This window comes from Macaca nemestrina, chromosome 5 (genome assembly GCF_043159975.1).
Source record: "Macaca nemestrina isolate mMacNem1 chromosome 5, mMacNem.hap1, whole genome shotgun sequence".
Taxonomy (NCBI): domain Eukaryota; kingdom Metazoa; phylum Chordata; class Mammalia; order Primates; family Cercopithecidae; genus Macaca; species Macaca nemestrina.
In genome coordinates, this window is record NC_092129.1 from 8315846 (window position 1) to 8321766 (window position 5921).

At 47.1% G+C, this 5921-nt stretch overlaps 1 pseudogene; it reads right to left on the reverse strand.

The window, feature by feature from the left end:
- Positions 1 to 902: 902 nt before the first annotated feature.
- On the reverse strand, positions 903 to 5426 carry LOC112427691 (large ribosomal subunit protein eL43-like; annotated as a pseudogene).
- Positions 5427 to 5921: the final 495 nt, after the last annotated feature.

Sequence of the window (5921 nt, forward strand, 5' to 3'; positions counted from 1 at the left end):
CATTACATTCTAGGAAAATAACACGATGTAGTCTTGTCTTGGGTGGCGGACTGTCTCCTCAAAAAATTTCAAAACAAGATGAGACCTTAGAAATCTCCTGGTCCAGTCCCTTTAGTTTACAGCTTAAGAAGTCAAGGTTCAGAGAAGCAAGCAATTGGCTTGAGATCTCAAGAGGAGTCTAATCCTGAGTCAGAATTATAATTCTGGACTCCTAATTGGGCGAGGTGGCTCATGCCTATAATCCTGACACTTCGGGAGGTCGAGGTGGGAGGACTGCTTGAGGCCAGGAGTTTGAATCACCAGCCTGGGCAACATAGTGAGACCCTGGCTCTACAAAAATAAAAATAAAAAAAATTAACTGGGCACGGTGTCGCACACCTGTAGTCCTAGCTACTCCGGAGGCTGAGGTGGGAGGATTGCTTGAGGCAAGGAGTTCCAGGCTGCAGTGAGCTGTGATGGTGCCACTGCAGTCCAGCCTGGGTGACACAGCAAGGCCTGTCTCTCAAAATAAAAACTAAAAACATAATAAATAAAAAGAATTCTAGGCTCCTGGCCTCAACTTAGTGTGTGGGTTTTTATAGGGTTTTTGTTGTTGTTTGTTTGTTTTTTGAGATGGAGTTTCACTCTTGTTGCCCAGGCTAGAGTGCAACGGCTTCATCTCGGCTCACTGCAACCTCCACCTGCTGGTTTCAAGCAATTCTCTTGCCTCAACCTTCCGAGTAGCTGGGATTACAGCTGCACACTACCATGCCCAGCTAATTTTTTGTGTTTTTAGTAGAGACAGGGTTTCACCATGTTGGCCAGGCTGGTCTTGAACTCCTGACCTCAGGTGATCCACTGTCTCAGCCTCCCAACGTGCTGGGATTACAGGCATGAGCCACAGTGCCCAGCCAGTTACTTATTTATTCACATAAATTAACCCATTTATTATAGGCTAGTGATGTCTCAAAGAGGAGAGGAGCGTCTACTGGTCTTTTATCCTTTAGTCATCTGATGGTGGATTTTCTTGTGACAGCAGAAGTGGTGTTAGAAGTCCAGGCACTGCCAGCTGCTGTCTTCATGCAGGGACCACAGTGCAGATCCCCACAGCTCATCTCTTCATCTCAGTTTTATCACGGAAAGAGCAAGTGTACTTGGCGTGCTGGCTGATTTCAATTTTCTTCGCCGTCTTCCGGAGGGAGGCACTCTAGCAGGTCCCGTATTTACCAACCATTCCAACTCTCTTGGTGCATTCAACTATGTTACGGCCAACTAGGTTCGAACCCGGAGAGCTGAGGTTATCTTTTTTTTTTTTTTTTTTTTTTTGAGACAGAGTCTCCCTCTGTCGCCCAGGCTGGAGTGCAGTGGCCGGATCTCAGTTCACTGCAAGCTCCACCTCCCGGGTTCACGCCATTCTCCTGCCTCAGCCTCCCGAGTAGCTGGGACAACAGGTGCCCGCCACCTCGCCCAGCTAGCTTTTTTTGTATTTTTTTAGTAGAGCCAGGGTTTCACCGGGTTAGCCAGGATGGTCTCCATCTCCTGACCTCGTGACCCGCCCGTCTCGGCCTCCCAAAGTGCTGGGATTACAGGCTTGAGCCACCGCGCCCGGCCAAGGTTATCTTTTTAAATTAAAAATGTGTATGTCAAAGAAAGAACAAAAGCAACTTCTAATGTCAAGTCAAATCATACATGTTTCCAGTGTCGTATGGCATCTGAGCATGCTAATTCATCCCAGGCATCTTGAATCTCTATTATTATTTACTTCCTCGGGGGACCCTCTCTGTTCAGCCTGTTTTAGTTGCCCTCTAAACCCAACAAAGCCCAGAGTGGCTCCAGCCAGGATGTGCTGATCTCTTACAGTCACGCCGTGTCTGCACCAGACAGTCACTGGCCGTCACCACTGCTAGCGCTGCCTGTCCCACTCCGTTTGAAACGCTCTCTGGATAGGGGTTAGATTTTAGTTTTTGACAACTGTACTTGTTAGAAAATTTATCTTCTAATCAAACAAGCTCTGTCTTCTCATCATCCTCATTATGCCCATTTTGCTCTGTGCCCTTCAAGCAGACACAGCTCGAGGGCAAACTATAACTGGCATTGAACAGAAAGTGGGATTTTTATCCTCAGGCATCTCCTCCTGGCCACTTCTCCCCCTGACCCTTGATCTCAGCTTTCCTAGTCCCTTGACCTGCCTTATTTTGGTTCCTCACTTCATTTGCATTGTCACTGAAACTTTGTCATTCACCACCTCGATGGACTGTCTTCTGTAGCTTTTTCTTGAAGCTTTCTCTAGGGTATGACTCCCAGTGTTGCCCTCTGGTCTTGTGAATCTTAATTGTGCAGACAGTGGGCTGTCCCCGCAATCAGGAGTGAATGGGACTGGTCAGTTGCCACATCCTTGCTCAGCCCCATCAGGTAGGGAGTGACCCTTCGGCTCGCTGGCCTCAGTTCTGTTCTCTGGAGCGAGGTAGGGTACATCTCACCACTGCTAGTCTTTTCAGAGTGTGGTCCTGTCCCTCCTGACGGTTCTTCGCTCTCTCCTACACACCCTTTCTTTTTTCTTTTCTTTTCTTTTCTTTTCTTTTGAGACAGGGTCTCACTCTGTAGTCCAGGCTGGAGTGCAGTGGTGTGATCTTGGCTCACTGCAATCCTCACTTCCCAGATTCAAGCAATTCTCCTGCCTCAGCCTCCCGAGTAACTGGGACTACAGGCACCCACCACTACATCTGGCTAATTTTTTTTTTTTTTGGTAGAGACGGGGTTTCATCATGTTAGCCAGGCTGGTCTCGAACTCCTGACCTCAGGGGATCTGCCCTCCCCGGCCTCCGAAAATGCTGGGATTATAGGTGTGAGCCACTGCGCCTGGCCTCCTACGCACTCTTTCAAAGGATGGATATAATGTATCGGTAGAGATGTTGTCTGACCTGTACGCAGGCCAGTGGGGCATTTTCTTTCCTTTACTGGAATATTCTATTTTCATCAGTGCAGACTCAGATCCTTGGCTGTCTTTAGCAGTAACTCATACCTTGAGCTTGGGGTCAACAAAATTCCTCCACCCTTCTCCCCCTTTCGCTTGGTCTCTATTCTCTTCTGCCTGTGTCATTTAGTTATTTTTGAACTCTTGCATCTTGTGTTTATTTGTATTTTTACTTGGATTCATTATTCTAGCCGATCACTGGAATTCTTTTGAATCCTGATTCTTTCATGGGCATTTATGCTGACTTCACGCTTTTATTGTGTACAAATTAATATGTGAACATTTTGTGTGTCAAAAGCGCAGATGAAAGTGCTCAATGGGGTACGGGTTAGCAATTCCGCGTCAGCTTGACATATACACTGAGGTCAAGCAAAGAAGTAAGTGAGAGGCAGATGCTGGAAGCCAGCTCTCTCCCCACTGGAGAGGGAAGTTACAGATGCAGAAGGGGAGAGGCTGCTGGATTGAAGTCAGAGACATCAGGGTGAACTCAAGTGTATCTTAGTATAGACGCCAGGGAAGAACACACAAATAGTTGAAGCGGTGTGTATACACCGATGGGTGTGCAGAATCGATGTCCAGCTCTGTCTGCCCAGAGGGCCTGGAAGCAAAGAAGCTGCAGCCGCCTCAAGCACATCTTGAGTCCACATCTTGGTTTCCAAACACAGTTCTCCAGTGAAAGGAACCAGGGTTCTTTGGAGAAATGGCTCATTCTAGGGCTGGGTCAGGGAAAATACAGAATGAGCCTGCAGGATCTTGAAGTGGCAAAAAGCAAGAAAGCCCTCAAATAATACGAGGATGGGGGCACGTCACAGGGGCGCAAGAGCCAACCTGAAAAATCTCCCTATGGCCAACGCTGTAAGAATTTGAGCACAAAGGTAACTAACGTAGTACTGTGTCGTAACGTAAAGAATACAACAAATACATGAGCTCACATTGACATAAATACATGATTGAATACATAAATGGGAGAGAAGGAACACATATTTCTTATAATAGAATTCCAAATTATTTACATAGATATTTCCCTGTCCAAGTTGTGGAGTGTGATTTCACCCGCCATCTTACCTGTGTCCTGAGGGTGGCTGGACTTAGTGACTTGCTTCCAAAGATAGCGGAGGGAGGAGGAAGAAAGCGGCTACTCTGGACAAACCTGGCAAACACTTCCTCAGCCAGAGGACCAAGGCCCATGTCATCAGTGGCCAACCACACAGAGAGCATGTACCCTTGGTGTGACTTGACAAGAATGACACTTTACCTCTGCATCTTCCCCCAAACCCATTTCCTGCAGTCTATTCATGAGAAAAACATCAGAAAAGAAAAACAAGTTGAGGCACATTCTACACGGTAACTGACCAGTAGTGCTCAAGATTGTCAAAGTCATCAAAAACAAGGGCAGTTGAGAAGTCACAGAGCAGGGGAGACTATGGAAACATGACAACAAATGAATGTTCATGATTATTCTGTATATCTAAGATTATTCCCCCCAAAATGATTTAAAATAAAAAGAAGCTGGGTGCAGTGGCTCATGTGTATAATCCCAGCACTTTGGGAGGCTGAGGTGGAAAGATCACTTGAGCCCAAGGGTTCGAGTCTGGGCCACACAGGGAGACCCTGTCTCTACAACAATTTAAAAAATTAGCCAGCTGTAGTGATGCACACCTGTAGTCCCAACTACTTGGGAGGCTGAGGTGGGAGGATCACTTGAGCCCAGGAGTTTGAGGTTACAGTGAGCCGAGATGGTGCCATTGCACTCCAGCCTGGACAACAGAGTGAGACCCTGCCTCAAAAAGAGAGAGAGAGAGAGAAGGGAGCATAAAGAGCATATACATATATATAAATTTTTCCCCACAAAAAGTGTCCCGTAGGACAAGAGCAAGAATCCAGTGGAATTCTACTAGTGACCTCTGTCAGTAGGGATCAATGCAATAATCAGCATTCTTCCACTGAATTGGACCAACCATGGATCTTCCTACTTGTGGGCTAGACAACCCCCCAGGCTGGGCTTCTCCAGCTGTCGAAGCTGTGTCTTGGGTACCCAAGTCTCTTCTGCCACAGTGTGAGGGCAAATGCAGTGCCAGAGCCTGGTACTTCCAAGGCCTTGGTTTCTACTCTACTCATCTACATTGAGCCCAGCCGTAATTTATAACTTTTTTTTTTTTTTTTTGCAGGGGTGGGTAGGAAATCTCCACTTAGAAATCCATTCGCATTTCAAGCTATACACATCTAAATCCAAGATCCACATTAGGCTGCCTTCGTGTGCCCATCTTTTCTCTGTGTCTCTGTTACCAGACTCCTGCCACCCCCGAAGTCTGGATTAATAACTTCCGGGCTATCTGCGAGTTTCTTTTGTCCCCAGGATTCAGCCCATCTCTGACCCACCTGTGAAGCTGCTTCCTGTCACCTGTTTCCATCTCCCATTCGCACAGCAGGTGATTCCACTTCCAGAACTTCCGAAGGTGACGCCCTCCCCCATCCTGTGTCCACAGAACTTCCCTGGCCCTTGGACCATTTTCCTTGGAAGCCTCAATGTCTGTCATTTCCACTGAAATAAAACCTGCAGCTCTTGGCCCAGACCTCCACAACTTTCCACTGGGGTCCCTTCCCGCCTAAGGTGCAGATGAAGTCCAAGCTCGCTCTTCTGTCTTCTCCCCAAACGCGTCCTGTCATGGGGCCCTGGCCACTCTTGCCTCTCAGCTTGCTTCATGCAAGATGTTCTATTTGGCATTCCCTCCTTTCTGGACACAAACCCACATCCCTCCCACTCTTCTTCACACTCCTTGAAGAGGCTTTTGATTCAAATTGTCTTGAGGCCTCCACGTCACCCCAGCTATTTTAGCGACTCCTTGACATTTCTGAACAGCCATAAAGAATATATTTCTTCTGTTTCTGTAATTCTTGTTTTCAATACCTTATTTGAATGTAAGCTTTTTGAGTTCAGGCTTTGCATCCTCTACCAGCTCCTTATTTC